We start from the raw sequence: 6,636 nt of genomic DNA, 5'->3' as shown, positions 1-6,636 counted from the left end.
ATAATATTGCATGAGTTCCTTGTTTTTTAATGCCGCATAGTATTCCATTGTGCAAATATACCACAGCTTCTCTAGCCATTTGTTTGTTGATGGGCACTTTGGTTGTTTCCAGCTCCTTGCTATTGTGAACAAAGCTGCAATAAACATGGGTGTGCATCTGTCTTGTTAATTTGAATGGACTTTTAAAATGGCCTTGTGGCAAGAAGCTGTGCTGCAATCTCAAGGGCACTTGGTGTGAGGCCACCAGCTGCTCTGAGGCTACACCTCTCTGGCTGTTCAAAGCCATTAGTGACTCTGCTAAAAAAGGATGGGCAATCTCCTCTTGTGCAATTAACTGCTTCCAAAAGCCCACCAGGGGTGGAGGTGAGGGTGCTTGTGAGGGTGGGGGTGGGGACAGGATGGAGATGGAGGGTCAACTGTGGGTCGCTATTGACTCTATGGTACACAACAACAACATGCAAAATCTGTCGTTTAAAACCTAAATTTTTGTTGTGAAGTTCCTTTTTTTAAATCTTGAGCAGATTTATGTTGCATTTATAATAAATTCCCAAGAGAGGTCAATTTTAGATATTCAAAGCATATATCTCATTCTTATGTATTATATGTGACATCAAAGCTTCATGATGTCATGACACTGTTGCATGCCACTCCCCTCTAACCCCCACACCTCCCACCTCGTGTTTTATCTTGATCTAAAACTCAGGTATTTCACACCCAAAACTCAAAGGATAACCTAAATAATTATAATTCCCTACATTTTAGCAACATCAGGTATAACAACCAGAAGGGAAAAAGGATAGGCAATCTCCTCCCTTGGAATTTCAAGCCCAAAAACCCAAGGTAGGGTCAGCGATAAGTTGTTGCTTATTCTAAGGCAATGACTTTGACTTTTTGATACCTACAGGATCACTATCAGTCAGAACTAACTTGATGTTGTGGGTACAGTTTGGGGTATTTCCTATAAACAAATACTTAGTTTTATTGTGTTGATATGTTGTGGTTTTTTGTTTGTTTGTTTGTTTGTTTGTTTGTTTTGTTTTTTAAATCTATGCTTTACTGATAGTGAATGTGGCTTGTGTTTTGCTTTGCATTTGGTTTTGCGTTGGGTTTGGTTGTTGTTTGGGTTGTGTTTTTTAATTGAAGATTTGTGTCTCTCCTGTATCCAACAAGTCTATTTGCACCATTTTTCCAACAGCATGTGCTCACTTCCTGTCTGTCTGTCATATTTTGGTGTTAGATAAAGAGCACTGAAGTCAGATAATTCTTTTTTTTTTTTCAGCTTAAGTCATTTGGAGCCAAAAATCTCAATGACCAAAACAAATCTTTATTTTTGTGTAACTGTATAAATGTGATCCAATGTGTCCACCGCTATGTTTTCAGAAAGAAACATGCTATAAATAAGCAAACTACATCTGCTCACAAACATGTATGGACTCCAGATGTCGCATCAAGACCTCTACTTCCAGACCACTCACAGTAGGGCATTTTTAGAATAAGTGTAGCATGATGTTAAGCCATTGCAGCTTTTGCACATACATGTTGCACTTCTGGCTGATAATGCAGGAAATTTTGCAGCATTATACTGTGAAGCAAGGTTGCATCCACCACTTTAAATGGCATCAATATCAATGTCATCATCTTTGTTGTCAGACTTCACAGTTTCAACTTTAGGTACACTGGCAGTCTTCAAATATACCACCTCAATATTTTCATCTTCATCTTCCTCTTCGCCACCAAAAGATTCCTCCTCTGCCTCCTTCAACCATTTTATAAATGGTTCTGCTTTCACACGGATCTCTTTGGCAAGTTCTTTTGAGACATACTTCTTGGAGGCCTTCTCCGACCAGCTGATGATGACCTCCTCTTCCAGAAGGTCTGCGTCATACATCTCCTTCAGGATGTGCGGGATCTTGGAGAGGAGCTGCGCCTGGTGCATTGCTACCACACACTCTAAACCATGGAGAAGGTACCGCTGAGCTTTTTCATTGTTGTGACAAAATCGTAAAAAATGGCACCTGTATTTCTTGATTTGTTCTCTTATCTTCTCATTAAAAAGAACTTCAGTCAAAACAAGAGGACCCATAGCTTTCACATCCAGCCTTTCTGCTTCAGCAACAATCTCTTTGTCAGATGAATCAATAATTCCCTCTTCTTTCTTTTTCTTAACAAAATCAAACAAAATGTTGACTCGTTCTTCAATGGTCCGCTCCAAATCATCACTAAGGGTCAGAACTTTCGCGTGGTCACTGATTTCATCCATTCTGCATCTCTGGCTCCCTCTGTTGTATCCTCTCCCCAGTCACCATCTTCCTCTTCTTCCAGAGCATGGGGAGGAGGGCTGATGTCATGTGGAGGTGGTGGCGTCTCACTGCTGGACACAGAGCCGTTCTCCTTGTCCTTGCACTTTCTGGTTTTCTTTTCCTTTTCTTTCTTGACTGTGCCACTGTCACTATTCTCAGGTGGGTTTTTGAGAATGAAAGTGCAGAGTTTATGATGTGTGTCAAGCATGCCTCTGTAGCCACAGGCTTTACAAGAATTCCCTATTGTTTGTTTCTTTGGATTGACATGCAGATCTGTTTCCGGATTCTCGCACTCAGGACAGAGAACAAATTTTTTAATAAATCCGTCCAACATGTCTTGCAGCTTGTTCGCCTCATGAGATCCATTGACAATGTAGCGGTCATTCTTAACATCAAACTGGGTCTGTGCTCCCAGCTCACAACCAAAATATTTGGTGGGATACGTTGGAGGCCGATTAAGCGCCTTTGCAACGTCAACCATGTTGGCTATAACTGTCTTGATTCCATTTCCTTTGCCCTCAACCTTGGCAATCAGACGGGGCATCTTGTAGTGATAGCACTGGTCTGACATGCTGCAGTCGACGTTGACAGACATTTTGGCTTATTAGTAGCCTTATCAATAAGATGGAGAGATCTTTGATTACAACTTTTTGGTATCTTCTGTCTGGAGAAGAAGGGATGGCATAAACAACTGCAAGAGTTTTCGGTCTCTGACATGAAAAAGTCTTGGCCACCGAGGCTGGAATCGTCTTGCATGCAGGCTATGTTTCCCCAATACAGGTACCAGTGGCTGCGCAACAGCTCTCTAGAACGTTCTTGCTCTGACTGAAGTCAGATAATTCTTGAAATTTATAGCATGATAGAGAGCATTCCACAACAAATTAGCTCTGTAGTAAGAAGTAAAAATTGCTTTGATAAGTGTCAGCATCAGACCAGGTTTCTGTTTTGTTGCTTCTCCCATTTGATTCAAATTAAAATTACAGACAAAGAATATTTGTGGCATTGACTTTGTTCTACTTCTCCAAGGGCTGAATATTAATGACTCACTTGCGCATGTTTTTGGAGGGAATAAAATGGGGTAGCAAGACTATGTTATAAATAAATAAGAAGCAAACTAATGTTGAAAAGAAAGTAACTTTGAGAACCAGAAAATGGCAAGAATAAAGAGTCTCGTAGAGAAAATGAAGTCATGTTAGAAGCAGCTGTTTGAACCTAAAGGGTGAGGTGAGAATTTGCATCTTTTCTCAGTTCTGATCTGCTTGCTAAGAAAGCCAGGCCAACTTGCAGGCATGACCCTGCAGCAGTTGCTTACTATGTAGGCAAAAGATCAAGGACAAGGTAAGATTAGGAAAGGACGAGAGCTGGTGAAGGGGAGCCAACCTCACCTGATCTAATGTTCAATCTTTCCCTCTCTTGGAAAAGAAGGACTGGCAGTGAATACTGGAAACTGTAAGAGTGAGAAGTATTATCTCGCAGGCGCCCAGCTCAATGTTATAAGCTATGTAAGTCATATTAGGCTTAGCACAGTACTTCTCAAAAGTTAGTGTGCTCAAGAGTCACAAGAAGTGCTTTACCTGCCACTCACACTGCTTACTTTTAGAAAACGCCTGTTGTAACATTGTCATCATCATCATCATGAACCACCATTTCCCCCCAAATTCATTAATAATCCTGTATTTCTTTTTTTAATAAGTTTTTATTTTGATTGTGATTTTAACAAAAGTTTACAGAAAATTTTCATTTTCATTCATTCATTTTGCACATGTTGTTTACTCCTTTCCTCTTCCCCCAGTTCACTTAAAAAAAATATTCCTTGATTGTTGCACAGTTTTCTCCCTTCTTCCCTGCCCTCTCCCTCCTCAGGTCCACTTTGCAAAGTACCTCTTACTCAGGACTGTTGTCATACATATAATGACTAATCATATATTCCTTTTAAACAGTTCTTTCCTGTATTTCCCATCTTGCTGATTATCTAGGATTCTAATCCCAACTAAACACAGACTTTGCCCAAATCCTTCTAAGGAATTTTTTCAAAACCATCCCCTAATACCTTGACAGCTGTCTAGTACAAGAGCTATTAGTTCTTTAATTCTACTATTCTAGCGTCTGCTTTTGAATATATTTGAATTGTTGTTGCTATGTACCAGTTCTGACCCATAGCTGACTCTCCAGTAAGTTTTCAGAGACTGAATCACACAGAAGATTGCTCATCTTTCTCCTGCAAAGTGGCTAATAGATTTGAACCACATGCCTTTGAGTTGGCAGTGCAATTCCTTACCACTAGCCCACCAGAGCTCCCTATAAAAAGAGTATAATATATTTACTATAGTGACTGAAACTTTTTGCCCGTAGTGAAGTTAGTGATGCAATCATAAAATTCTCCTTCCACATATATTCTAACAGATTTATAATAATATTCTTGGGCTATTTAAAGAATTCCTTAGGAATTCCTTAGGAAAGTTTTCTACCCTTCTTCTATGTCATACGATAACTCTCTGATCCTTTTTTTCTCCATACTTGACATAGCTTTTTCTAACCTCAAAGTCTTTATTCAATATTATTTTGCATAACGATGGAAATCACACCTATTCATTATTAATATGAAATCTTCTCACTTCTCTTTCTTGCGATTATCAATAATCTTCAAAAATAAGGGAGATTGTGCCACCCCATATACCAGAGCCTCTATTACCATTAGCATTAAGAGTTACATTTTTTAAGTAATTTTTTTAGTCTCACTGTCTTTTCACCCCCAGAATCATAACTGTAATTGGACAAGTTGGGTGATTTAATTCAATTCAGGCAGAGAGAAGAATGCCACAATATACAACAGATAACTGAATAAGACACTACCCGAACATATTAAAGAATTTGGATTTTAGTTGGGTGATTTTTATTTCAGAGACATATTGTATTCTGAACTGAATATTGTTAAAAAGTAGTCATTTTATTACAAATATCTCACTGATGTGGAGGGAAGAATGAGCTGAGACTAAAGCCAAATTGACATAGAACCATCCATTAGTTATGCATTTATTTCAACGAGCTACGAAAGAAAGAGATACAGTACAGCTGGTTTGAACAAGATTTTAATTTGTCTGTGTTAAGACACAATTACCCTCAAGCTCTGGTGGCCTAGTGGTGAGAGGCTGCACTGCAATCCTAGAGGTGTGTGGTTAGAATCCACCAGATGCTCTGCTGGAGAGGGAGGGACTATCTCCTCCTGTACCAGTCAGATCGATTTGACGGTACACACACACAAAATAATAAAACTAAAATAAAAAAATTTAAAAAAGACACAATTACCAAATTATCTTCTTTCTTGATCCGTTATGATCACAAAATGGCCATGTCAAAAGTTAATGTTCTGTGAAATTGTTTATGTTCGATTATAATGCAACACTCGGGCTTAGCTGTGAGTGCCACACCAGTGCCCAGCAACTCCAAGACCTAATGGAAGTGCCAGGGTTGTAGTTTCTGATGGCTGAATAGTTTATCAGTAATTAATTTCTAAACAATTTCTTTGGTAATAAAAATTTATTTATAACAAGTTCAATAGCTATTATTTTGGTAACTTGCAGTAAGATTTAGGTTAAGTTCCTCAGTAATTTCCCCCCAGCCTCTGGTTTTTCTTCAAATATTGATGTATTTAACAAAAAATTTTGTTTCTCTTAGGTTGGCAGTTTGTTGATTAGTAAGAATCATGAGAGGAGATCAGGATGTAACTTACATATATAGGGAATTTATTAGGTTTTTTAACTTAGACATTGAAAAGCAATTTGTTATGCAAATGAAACAATATAGGCCATTTAAAAATGTAAAATAAAATGGAATATATTTTATATTTTTATAAGTTTTTCATAAAAATTATGATCTTTCAACTTACTACACAAGTAACTATTCAGAAATTATAGAATCTTGGAGAAAAGAATTATCTTTAATCAATGTCTTTTTTAAAATATGCATCTAATTTTAACTATCTAGATGTACTTATATATGTACCACATTCTCTAGTTAGCTATTTTAAATTACTCCTGAAGCAAGAGGTTCAATTTTACTTTGTATTTATACAGCAATGGATTTTTATTATCATTCATTTACTCACTCACTTGTCAACTATGTGTAAAAACAAAGAGTAACTAAGTCAGTCATTTCAAGTTCATAATTGAATAATGTAAATTAAAATGAGTGGCTGCATTGACAGATGTCCCATGCTAATAATTATTTTGTATTTTATAACTTATTATAAGTCTAAGAAGGAGTTTTACAGGGGTTTAGACAAAGTAATAAATGGATAAATTTGATTCTTTTTTAATATTTTAATTTATTTATTTTT

At 37.4% G+C, this 6,636-nt stretch overlaps 1 pseudogene across 1 annotated transcript; it reads right to left on the bottom strand.

The window, feature by feature from the left end:
• Positions 1–1,306: 1,306 nt before the first annotated feature.
• Positions 1,307–3,102, bottom strand: LOC102844700 (annotated as a pseudogene). The gene has a single exon (XR_438849.1). The product of XR_438849.1 is annotated as a eukaryotic translation initiation factor 5-like (transcript).
• Positions 3,103–6,636: the final 3,534 nt, after the last annotated feature.

Source organism: Elephantulus edwardii, unplaced genomic scaffold (assembly GCF_000299155.1).
Source record: "Elephantulus edwardii isolate Elephantulus edwardi_28Jun2011 unplaced genomic scaffold, EleEdw1.0 scaffold00022, whole genome shotgun sequence".
Lineage (NCBI taxonomy): Eukaryota > Metazoa > Chordata > Mammalia > Macroscelidea > Macroscelididae > Elephantulus > Elephantulus edwardii.
This window is presented reverse-complemented; position numbering and strand designations above follow the sequence as displayed.